We start from the raw sequence: 12,977 nt of genomic DNA on the forward strand, positions 1-12,977 counted from the left end.
GAAAAAAATACCTCCATCAAAAAAAAAGAATTTAAATTTAAAAGAATGGTTCACCAACCCTCAAAGATTAAAATGGCCCCGCCATTAAGCAATGATCAATGCTTTCCAAACCAAGAACACATGGAGATAGACTTCAAATCCACATAAGGCAATGGTGTAATATTGTGTGTCTCAGAAGGAGATTGCTTTATAACATGTATCAAGGAAGAGGGATCCAGCAGTAGTTGTTCTAACTATAGAAACAATAAAAGGTAGAAAATTATTACTCAACCATTATAGTATCATACCAGGTAGGTGTCCAACTTATCTGATCAAGAGAATGCATACCTGTATGGCTTACACCACAGCATGACTGCCCCCTGTGTGAGATTAGAGCAATCATCATGCAGCAAATGACTCCCTTAAAAGCCCCCTGGGCCTTCAAGAGACCCACACTCCACTAGTGAGGGCAGCGCCACCTACCCCTCCGCCTAGCCACAGGTGGTAAGGAAGAGGGACTATCCCCTACCCATCAGCAAATACCAATCAAGTGTGCCCAATGGAGGTGTAACAGCGCCCTCCGAAAAAGGAAAACGCCAGTTGGGAGCCACATTGTCCGCCAAAACATTCTCCCCAGTGGCTGTAAGTAGGGTGGCCAAGATGGCTACCATGTCGGAAGTGACAAAACACACACCGCGGTATAGACGCCATGCCGCATTGGAGGCATCTCAATACGCAAACCGGAAATTGGTCTGAACCAGAGGGGAAAAAAAACAAAATCAAAAAGAATGCCAATGGGGACAAAGTCACAAGGGGTACAAGAACCTCCCCCAACAAGAAAAACAAAAAAAAAATTTAATGAACAAGAAGTTCATAAAGGATTTATTAAGACCTTGGCCCAAACTCTCCATTGGGTGCACAATCTATTGTTACTCATAATTATATCCTGGATGTAACTTCCATTAGTTGACCCACACTAGATCGTATCACTGAAACATACAATGTGAAACATGTTAACTGTGTGACAATAACTTATGGAAGAATGCATTTTTCTTTTTCATGACATTTGGTTTTGATTTTGATGTGTATTTTGCTCTTTACTCCCATTGGTTGGGAAATGTATCTCATGTATGTAAAAAACAATAAGATTTTAGAAATTATAGTTTTTTATTTATTAGCAATGGGCAATCCTAGACCACCTTGTTCTGTTGTTTTTTTGTTTCTCCTGCTGTCACAAGAAAGCAAGTTATCGGTTTTCCTTTCCTCACACACAGTGACAGCGCTGACTAAAGGAAATACCGATAACCGCCATTTGTTTACATGGGATCAGCTGTGATGGAACACAGCTGACCACATGGTAAAGAGCCAATGTTCTTGGCACGAGACAGGTACCCACCCATCGCCATGCTAGGGCACCCTAGAGTGGCATGAACCTGGAGGACATCATATGCTGTCCACCTGGAAATAGGTAAAGTGATATTAACCCTGTGATTTTTTTTTTAAATTAAAAATAACAAACATATTATACACACCTGCTCTATATAATGGTTTTGCATAGAGCAGCTCCAATCCTATTCTTCTTGATTCCTCCCAGCTCTTCCTCTTCAGTGAGTGCTCCCATAGAAAGCCAATGTCTATGGGGGCACCCGTGTAGGCTTGAATCCAGAGCCGCCCTACCACTGCTCTCATGCATAGCACTGGATCAAGATCGAACTCAAGTAAGTATAAGTATAAGGGGGGTTGGGGGGATCCTGTGGCACAGAAGGTTGTTTATCTTAATACATAGAATGCAGTATGAGTACAAATGTATCTTCATATTAGTTTCCACTAGTCTCCAGTCTCACTGTTTCTGTTATAAGGGAAAGAAAGACTGTGATTGGTGGTGGAAGAGGTTGTAGTGACGTCTATGTTAGGGGCCTGAGGAGTGTATAAATAGGCTGTGGCAACTCTAAAGCCTAGTGCACACTGGCCGAATATTGGGCGACATCGGAAGGTTCAATAAAAAACAGCCGACATCCAGCCCTTGTGTATGGCAGCCGGTTCGACAGATGCTGGCCATTACGCTGGCTTCTGTTGGATGAGCATCCTGGAAAACCAGCAGCAGACCAACTCCCGATCAGCACTCCCAGTCAATAGCGGAAAGTGTTGACTGGTGTGTTCTGGCAGGGAGGGGGTGTCCCCCTGTCAGAACACATTAGCTCAGCAGGGAGATCACTGTGCTAACATCGGATCGTCAGTAAAGAGGTTCCAATCTGAGCTATCAGTTTTTCTTTGTTCAACCCAGCAATAGTGTGTACTAGACTTAAATGTGACAAAGGCAAGCATAATATAGTAAAAATGGCCACCTGCACTGCTCCTTATAGAACTCTGGCTTCACATATGTCTCTGAGGGGCCCTAGTGGTGATGAGATATTTCCCAATTTGTCCAAATGCTGTGGTCACTACAAAGTAATCTTTAAGAATTGTGCTCCTTGATAGGTTTTACATAATGTAAAAGAAACAACGGATTGGGTATTTCAGCAGACAATAACACATTTGTTATTACCTCATGGGAGGATAAGGAATTAAAAGCTGTACAGAAATCTCACTATTGCTTACATAGGATAGTGTGACAGGGAAAGAAGGAAAGAGGAATGTGATTGGTTTCCAATTTGGGGGTGAATCAGCCAGATCCTGGAGGAAGAGTTGCTGTGTAGAGCGAGAGAGAGCCACAAGGGAAAAAGAGTGTGCAGACCTGATGGGGACATGGACTGTGAACTCTGAAGGGTGCAGTGTGGCAGCAGAAGAGAGAAACAACAATGGCACAAGATGTTGGTGTAGGCTTGAGAGGGGAGCCCAGATTACTGTGTGTCCTCTTGCCTGTCCTCCAGGAAAAACATGTGAGTGATGCAGAGGTGTCTACGAACAGAGCAGCTTGTTGAGAAGGTGTGTTCAAGGAGTGATCGCTGTCAGGAAGATATCTACACAGCATTGGTGTGGTAACATTACTCTGTGTGTATTAAAAGTGTCTGTTGCCCCTGGGAACTTACTACCACTTTCAGAATTTTGTTTAGTGGGATTACATCACCCCTTGGAACTTTAGGAGACTGTAGGGAGTTTCCTTTACCTGTGGATTATAAGTGGATTATAAGTACCTTTAATTGAAGGTGAAGTACTCCTATGAGAGTTCAAGAGCCCCACCGTCAGCAGACTTGGTTTTAATATTCCACTGGTTAGTACAGGGTCTGAACATGGTAGCTAGGTTGCATTGTTGCCTGTTACATACCCTTGTATTAAGGTTGCTAGCAGAATTAAGGCAAATTTAGTTTTTGACCCCTCTTTAGTCATGAGTAAAGTTTGATTGTTTTTGGCTGTTCTGGGTTCTGTTGGTTGTAGTCTCAATTACTTCCCTCTGGTTTCTAATGATTTGTAGAAGTAAATGGGTTGTAAGAGGCAGAGCCTTAACTTGCATATTCATACAGCCTCAGGCTGAAAGGAAAAATGACCAGTAGGGGCCTGAGGAGTGTATAAATAGGCTGGGGTTTAGAACAGTAGGGTCATTGTCCTGTGGGAGAAGACATAGCCTGAGGACTGTGGCCCTCTGGTACACTTTGCTGAAATTTTTAGAAAATTAAAATAGACCTGAAGTTGCTGGGAGCAGTTTGGAGGAAGTCTACAGAGGATTTGGCTTGGAGTCTCACAGGACAGAATCTGGCTCGTACTGCAGGAAAACATTCAAGTACACAAGGCACAGTAATGCCTTGTACACATGACCGGTTTTCCCGTCAGAATAAACTCTGAAGGTTTTTCCGACGGAATTCCAACTGTCTTGCGTACACACGATCACAACAAAGTCCGACCGTCAAGAATGGAGTGATCTACAAAACGTACGATGGGACTAGAAAAATGAAGTTCAATACCCAGTGAGCCACCTTTTGGGCTCCTTCTGCTAATCACGTGTTAGTAGACGATTTGCGCTTTTCAGACTAGTTTGAACTACTGTTCAGCTTGTGCTTGTGGGTTTGTATCTGTTCTTCAGTGCGTGCAGTCAGTTTGTATCTGTTTTTCAGTGCGTTCTTGTCCACTTGTTGCTGATTTTCAGCTCGCTCTTCACAGGCCTTGCTGTTCTTCAGTGTGTTCTGTTAAGTTCGTTCTGACCAGCCGACCGTTTTGAAACCATGTTGCGGTTACGTACTCATCGTACAGTTCATGCTGTGTGGGTACTTGCTGTTGGGGTTCATACTTTGACCCAAGCCCAGTCCATGAACAGGGCGAGGAGGAGTTCATAGACCAAGAATTGGTTACTCCAGTGTGACCAATTCTCTCATATGCCTCTGCTGCGTGAGATCCGAAGAATAATCCTGATGGACCCTATTTTTCACCGTCTGTTGGCTTTGCTCACACCTTATATTACGAAGCAGGACACCTGCATGCGGCAAGCCATCACTCATCGCCACCTTGCGGTCCTTGCGACTGGGAGAAGTCTACAGGACCTCAAGTTCTCTACAGTCATCTCCCCCCAGGCTCTGGGGATCATTATTCCAGAGACCTGTTCTGCCATCATTCAGGTCCTGCAGAAGAACTATATTAGGGTCAGTTTTATCCTTTAACATCACATTATATGTATTTAATGTTTACTAATGTATTGCATTTAGTTCATCGTCCCTAATTACCATGATTGGAATATGCTGTGAATGTCCCCTTTATCCTCATGCTTGCTGTAAGCTTGTAAATGCTCCTTTTTTGGCCTACATGCATATTTGCCTTCACTAACCTCCCCAGCATGATATCATGGGCCCATATACACCTATAGCCTAGTCCCTTAACAATGTATTTTGTCAGCTCCATTGTAGTGCTTTACCCAAAACACCCCCGAAAATGTGTACAAATCTTATTTGTGTCCTTAAATTCAGGCAGAGTGCCATAGGCTTTTTTTTGGGTCCCAAACTCAGCTCAAACCTTCCTCTCCCCTAAATTTTTTACTATGGGCCATCAGAGGGGGTGAGGAATCTGAAAAGTGGTCCTTAGATTTTTGTCTTGATATACTCATTAAAATACATTTTATACTGATGTCGGCCAAGAATGTTTGTGAAAAAGTACTTATCTTTTTTTTTTCTGTTTTGACTCCACAGTTTCCTTCAACGCCACAGGAATGGCAAACTGTGGCATCCCATTTTGCTGACCGTTGGGACTTTCCTAACTGGGCTATAGATGGGAAGCACGTCCACATCGTGCCACCACCCCATTCATGGTCTTACTATTATAACTATAAGGGGTTTAATAGTATAGTGTTAATGGCAGTGGTGTCAGCACAATATGAGTTCCTCAATGTGGGGAAGAATGGCCAAATGTCGGATGGAGGAGTCTTTGCCCAGATGGAGTTTTACCAACGTCTCCAGACTGGTGGCCTGACATTGGCATCTGATGCGGACAACATGGAAGGACTCCCATTCGTCTTTATTGCTGATGAAACGTTCGGTCTGGGCAAGCATCTGATGAGGACATTCCCCCAAAGGACCCTCACCCAGGAGAAGAGGGTTTTTAACTATCGGCTAGCCAGAGTGAGAAGCCTTCGGGATAATGGCCAGCTGGTTCCGCCTGTTTCTGACAGCAATCCATATGGCGGAATACAAAATCAACCACATCATCTTATCCTGCTGCATATTGCACAATTTTTTAAGGAAAAATGCCCAAAATTATATTGCTTCAGTTGGGCCTGAGGTGGGACTTCCTGAGAATCCCCTGACAGGCTTGGATAATGGCCTTCCTGGCTTGGCACCCCAAAGCGCCCGTGAAGTTTGGCAGAAATATGTAAATTATTTTAGGGGTAGGGGGGCCATTACTATGCCAGACAATGTGTAAATATTTTTTTAATTAAAAAAAAAGAATTGATAAAATCTTGAATTTTCTTTATTGCTTGTATTTGTTTTTGGTTTTGGTTTGTCTCCAAAGTTCTCCTAGTGCACTTGTAGTGCCAAGTGGATTTTCCTTTAGTAAATAAGCCCTATTGTCACTGTAAACAGAAAATTACTTCAAAAACTGGTATTAAGCATTGAAAGAAGAAGCCACACATTGTTGATTAGAAACGTTTTTACTCTGTGCACATTCACATGTGCATTATAAAATTTTGAGGTACGTTTTTTTACAACTTTTTGTTTTTTTGGTATAAACACGCATGTTTAGAAACATAACATACCAAACTCTGGAACTTATAAAGTTCAACGTAGAAAAACTGAAGGCAATATCAGACATTATAGTGTCAAAAATGTCTTGATATTGCCTTCATCCGATGGGGTGATGTCACTCCTGTAAAAGCCAAATTTTGAAGATGCACACAATTTAGGAGTCAAAATGTGCTATCTCCCATCATGGGGGGATCAATGTACGTGTTTTGGGGTGCAACCCCTTCCTCTCACTTGCTAGAGTTACTAGGAAGTGGTTGCACTCACAAAACGCGTACATTGATATCCCCTGATGGTAGATAGTACATATTGACACACCGTGTGCATCTTCAAAATTTGGCTTTTAAAAACTCAATTCCAGATGTGTAAACAGCTGCTTAGTGTCCTCTCCTTACATTACACTGAATCAAGCTTGCATTTCATTCTAGTTACAAACACATTAAGACATCAATGTCCCAACTTATTTTTAGACAAATAGGCATGACCAAATGTATTTAACCTGTATCTGCCCAAAACATCATATTTAATGAGTGAACGATGTTTCCTACGACTGATTAATGTGCCCACGAACATGAAATGTACAACAGTAATGAAAATAACATGGCACACCATGCAAGTAATAATAATAATCAAAACACATGACAACTACTTACTTTTCAGAAAAAACTTTCTTGATCCTTCTATACTGATTCTTTTCCCTCAGTTTCAGGTCTGACCAGCGTTTCCTTATTTGCTCCTTTGATCGTTGTACCCCAAAATTTGTGTGCGGGTTGGTGTATGGTCCATTCTTCCCATGGAAGGTGGGAGCAATTTGTGCCCTGCACTGACATAAACTAAGTTAATATTTGCCAAGAGAAAACTTATTTGTGCTAAGCATTAATATTATTATTATTACTATATTATTATACAGAATTTATATAGCACCAATAGTTTGGGCAGTGCTTTACAACATCGGGGCAAACAGTACAGTTACAATGCAATTCAATACAAGAGGAATCAGAGGGCCCTGTTCATTAGAGCTTACAATCTAAAAGGGAGGTTCAGGTGATATAAAAGGTAATAATTGTGAGGGATGAGCTGATGGAGAAAATAAAAGATAAGCTGTTAAGTAGAGGCAGGATAGGCGTCTTGAAAGGGATAGGTTTTCAGGAATCGCCTAAAAGTGGACAGAGTAAGAGATAGTTGTACAGACTGGGGTAGGGAGTTCCAGAGGATGGGAGAGGCTCTAGCGAATTCCTGAAGGCAAGCGGGGGAGGAGGTGTCAAGCTATAGAGCAGGAGGAGATTTGGTTGGTATTTTGAGACAAGGTTAGTAATGTAGCTGGAGGCCAAGTTGTGTATGGCTTTGTAAGTTGTTGTTAGTATTTTGAATTTTATTTATTGGGTGACATCAATGGATGCATTTGCAGGGATGGTTAGAAAACAATGAACGGTTGGTATGGTTGATGAGTCTGGAAGCAGCACTGACATCAACTAAGCTGATATGTGCATATTAGGTCTTTCAAAGCTCAGGAGCTCTTAGCCCTTGTACACATGGTCAGAGAATCCATCGGAATGTGTCCTATCGGACCGTGTCGTCGGATAATCCGATTGTGTGTGGTATGCATCGGACTGATTCCGTCGGAATATCCGTCGGACCCAATTTTCCAACATGTTGGAAATATTTCCCGACCAACTGGGCCAATCAGACATACTCAGATCATGTGTAGAGAATTTTGAACGGACCAAGTGCCACGCATGCTCAGATCAAATTCCTACATCAAAGCTATTGGCTACTAGCCTGAATGTAGTCCCATCGTAACGAAATTACGTCATCACGTTCTGAAAGATTGGATTTTTCGCCAACTTTGTCCAACCGTGTGTATGCAACAGTTTCGGACAAGATCCGACGGACAAAATCCGACGGGCAAAATCCGACGGATTTGGTTGTGGAAATCTCCGACCGCGTGTACAGGGGCTAAGGGTTCTCTAACAGATATAGGAGCATAGGAAGATAAGTGCAAGCATCTCTTAGCATTTTGCCAGTTTACATACAATTACAATTACTTACAATAAAGTACACTGTTACTTTTTAGGGCTAATAAGGCCTCTTTCACACCAGCAGGGCCGCATGTCCAATTTTCAGGCAGACCCAATTGGACCTCTCATTGTTCTCTATGGGGCAGCGGATGTCAGCATATACAGTATGTATCCACTGACACCCGCTTGCATCCAATCCGTTCGCCATCTGTCCGGTGGTTCGGATGATAATCAGTTGGAAACGGACATGTGGTGCATTTCCATCCGACCATCCTATAGAGGAGAGAGAACTGTGTCTGCTCTGTATAGTGGAGCGGACATGGACCTGTCATCCTCTTGCTCATCGGGGATCAGTAGAGAGATCCCCCACTGAGTAGGCAGGTCCGCTTAGATCTGTTCCATCTGAATGGGGCCTAACAGTCTTGCCTAGCAATCTAATTTTTAAAGTCAGATTATTACCCTTTAGGTTTTGTGTCCTGTAACGGTTTACCCGTGGCTCAAAGAATGTTTTTCTACCTGCTTGCCAGTATAGATATCTATATATGCAAAATCCTTATCATTTAGCACTATGCTATATTTATGTAAGGTATTATACCCCAGTTTGAGAGCAGGGCATCTACAGTTTACCACGTCAGTCAGCTAAGACATTATTACATGTGTCTATCAGTCTTCAATGATCTCTCACTTTTTTTCCCCATCTTTTCCTTTATTGCACTCTATCTGAAACTATCTTTTCAATTTTTTTTTGTTAAACAAGTGTCTAATGTAATACATTTGTGCCCTTTTATTTTATTTACTAATAAAGACTATATTCTTTAATAATATACACTGATCACAGTTGCTGAAGGTTTTAAAGTAAAAAGGTATGAAAAAGATGCTATTTCAGCACTGCCTCAGGAAAAGCAATACTAGACATACCACAGGATTTAAATTACAAAGACATCGGTATTTGGAAAGAGAACAAAACTGCAATACTGTGGGACATAAACTAATAACAATTTTGCCAAATAAATCTACCTCTGCATTATTAAACTCCAGGACTTGCAGAGCAGGAGCAACTATAAAGCACATATTTAATTGAGTAATATGATGTGACAGTGTTTTCTTTGTTGTATAATTATGTAGACCTTGGAGAATCAAGCATGAAACTCAAGGCCAAGTTGTGTGCCTGATGATAATCCATTGCATGGCTTACTTTGTATTCTGAGCATTATGTGTAGTGTAAATTGGAGGTGATCTCAAAAGATTATATTAAGAGGGTTGTTTATCTTCAGAATACTGCTGTACGCTGGAGGATTCTGGAAACCTCTCAGTGATATCAGTTGGTTTTAGCCTTAAAAGAAACCTATCATGAGAGTTAAGCCCAGTACACAATATAAGAAAATCAAGCGAGCAACTGTCCGGTTTTCCTCAAAGTTTTACAGCAGGTCGAAACCGAGGATGTACTAAAATTCTCGAACAACAAAGGCTTTTTTTGTTGTTTATTGTTTCTGATCATGTGCAGTCTTTTTTATTGGATTTGTCTTGTAAGAAAACTTTATAAAAACAGTACACATTAAGCAAAAATTGTTAGTTCTGTTCACTTACAAGAACATTTTGGGAATTTGTCCCTTAGGAAATTTTAAATTGGAAAGTCTGAATCGGATGTCAAAAGTTTGTACAGAATTTTTATTCCGATTTTCTCACAGGGTTTACCCCATTTAGCATAGTGCTACTGTTGAGTTCTCCTTTGGAAATGTTAGCTGCTTAACTATCCCGGTTAGTCTCGGCTGCAGACTCATCGATCTCTTCTGGAAAGAATGAAGAATGAACACTTCCTGTTATTCCAGGGCATCAAGACTCTGCCCTTCATCCAAGATGCACAAAACTCACAAGCGGATCTCTGTAGTATTTAGAATATGCCCACTTTTGGAGAAAGGGTAGACAGAACCTGTTACCTGCAAGCTGTGATTCATACTGACTCCACTTCCTGAGACTCCCTTTCTTAGTACCTCCTTAGTTCAGAAGGCAGGCCCTGTGAAATGTGTGACACAGCAGTGCCTACCCCTAGGGCATGGGGAATATGTGTCACAAATGTGTGAGGATCTTCATAAAGTAAATTTACAAACTTCAAAATGATTCAGAGTAAAATGAGTAGGCTTCACATAATCGAAATACAATGTGGAAATGAATATGGGATTTTACACTTTAACCATAGATACACGTTAATGTCTTTAGCAAATGGGAATTAAAACCATCTGGATCATTAAATTCTGCTTAGGCATAGCTGCAAGTAATAGTGAAATGGGAAGCATTGTCTACATCACTTCACCTTGTTATTTTGCAAATCCTTTGAAAAGACAAATGGTGAATAGGTATTTCAGGAGTCAGGCGTTTTCAGTTTTTGCTTTGTTCTCTACAATTATATTTCCTAATTTATCTTTTGAAAGCCAGCATTATGAGATTTCTTTTTGTTTGCATGTATGTACTTGTCAGACCTTTTTGGAGTTAATTTACATTATTAGCACTTTGTTTTCTGCTTAGGTCTTCATTAATTTGATTTATTCTGTGCAATTTGTATGGAAGTTATTCTGCATTTTCAGTAGCATCAACCAAGTGGAATTTTAATGCTTTGCCCTATGCCTTTTTTTCCTTTACACACAATGATTTCTAAAAGTTTCCTATTCAGCCCTGTCAAATTTCTTTTATTCCTAGAAATGTAATTTCCATTAAGGATGTTCTTTGCTATAGAAAGTGTTAAAATATTTGAATGTATTTAAATATTTCCAGTAGGTTTAAATACAAGCCTACAAAACTTTTTTTAAATTCCTAATTTAGTAGCCCCTCTGAAATTGGAAAACATTGCTGTTGTACAGGGTTCAGCTAGCAAAGCATTGTCATCAGTGTTGCCAACCCTTCAAAGTGAAATTTACCGTCAGGATGCCAAAATTTACAAACGGCACCATTTTTTTACTGGCAAAAATCACAACATTTACTGACAGAGCCACATTTTTTACTGACACTGCAAAGAAGTACCTACAATTACTATTTTCAGTGCTAAACAGTGTATATATCAATGTTTAAACTATAAACATATAGCTAGTGCTATTAGTAATGTGATTAGAGGATGCCGACATGATACAGGAGATGGTTAGAGGCTGCAGACGGGATACAGAAGATGGTCAGAGGCTGCGGACAGGATACAGGAGATGATCAGAGGTTGCGGACAGGATACAGGATGGTCAGAGGCTGCAGAAAGGATACAGGAGATGGTCAGAGACTGCAAACATGATACAGGAGATGGTCAAAGACTGAGGACAGGATACAGGAGATGGTCAGAGACAGTGGACAGATTACAGGAGATGGTCAGAGACTGTGGACAGGATAGAAGAGATGGTCAGAGACTGTGGACAGGATAGAAGAGATGGTCAGAGACTATGGACAGGGTACAGAAGATGGTCAGAGGCTGCGGACAGGATACAGGATGGTCAGAGGCTGCGGACAGGATACAGGAGATGGTCAGAGACTGCAAACATGATACAGGAGATGGTCAAAGACTGCAGACATGATACAGGAGATGGTCAGAGACTGTGGACAGGATACAGGCGATGCTCAAAGATTGCTGACAGGATACGGGAGATGGTCAGAGACTGTGGACAGGATACAAGAGATGGTCAGAGACTGCAGACAGGATACAGGAGATGGTCGGAGACTATGGACAGGATGCAAGAGATGGTCAGAGACTGCGGACAGGATACAGGAGATGGTCAGAGACTGCGGACAGGATACAGGCGATGCTCAAAGATTGCTGACAGGATACGGGTGATGGTCAGAGACTGTGGACAGGATACAAGAGAGGGTCAGAGACTGCAGACAGGATACAGGAGATGGTCAGAGACTGCGGACAGGATACAGGCAATGCTCAAAGATTGCTGACAGGATACAGGAGATGGTCAGAGACTATGGACAGGATACAAGAGATGGTCAGAGACTGCGGACAGGATACAGTAACAGGAGAAATTTAGAGGCTGCAGACATAGTTCCATCCTCTGTCCTCCCTTCATATTATTATACCTCTCCACATCAGACAGTGTCCTCCTCCTGCTCCCCTTTCACCCCTCCAGTCAACAGGCACTGTGCACATCAGTGTACTCCTCTGCAGGCTTTACCCCCCCCCCCAGTATTGTCCTCCTGTGCCCCCTTTTTATCATTCTCCTCTACCTCTGTTGTAGCGCTAGCATGTTACATTACTGCTCATGCTCGCCCGGCCGTGCATCTGCAATCTTTTCCGAGCCCTGCAGGCCTCGGAACGGTGCATGTGCAGTTGCATGGTCAACCCGCAGCCATCTTTTTTATGAGCGCCGTGCATAAGATCGATATTTACCGGCTGCTCAAAAATGGCTGAAATTTATGGGCGGTCTGTAAATTAACAGGGGTTGGCAACACTGAGTTTTATTCATTCACAAGGGTCTCTGAATGAAAAAAAAAACTACAAGTCCTTTTTGCAGTGCGTCCAGCTGTCAATATTCTTTACTGGGAGCCAGTAAAAAAGGGGCACTTTTCTCCTCCCAGTAAATGGCAGCGACAGGAAAAGGTTGCCAGTAAAAAATATGGCTGTGACACTTGGCTTGGAATTGCAAATGCGCAGTTCCAGTCCGCAGACGGCCAAGACCATCCAACTGCTACATTGTGTTTGGGCAGTGCCAGCAGGGTGGCGGGTCTGGTGGAGGTGGTGCCTGAGCGTGTCATGTGATGTCATGGATGGGAACCGAGCGGAACAGCTGGAGCCTCATGTCTGGCTCTGCGGGATGTGAGCAAGGCAAGCCAGGAGCGAGACTGT

This window comes from Lithobates pipiens, unplaced genomic scaffold, assembly GCF_037356315.1.
Source record: "Lithobates pipiens isolate NorthernLeopardFrog02 unplaced genomic scaffold, aLitPip1_a1.2 Scaffold_8, whole genome shotgun sequence".
NCBI classification, from domain to species: domain Eukaryota; kingdom Metazoa; phylum Chordata; class Amphibia; order Anura; family Ranidae; genus Lithobates; species Lithobates pipiens.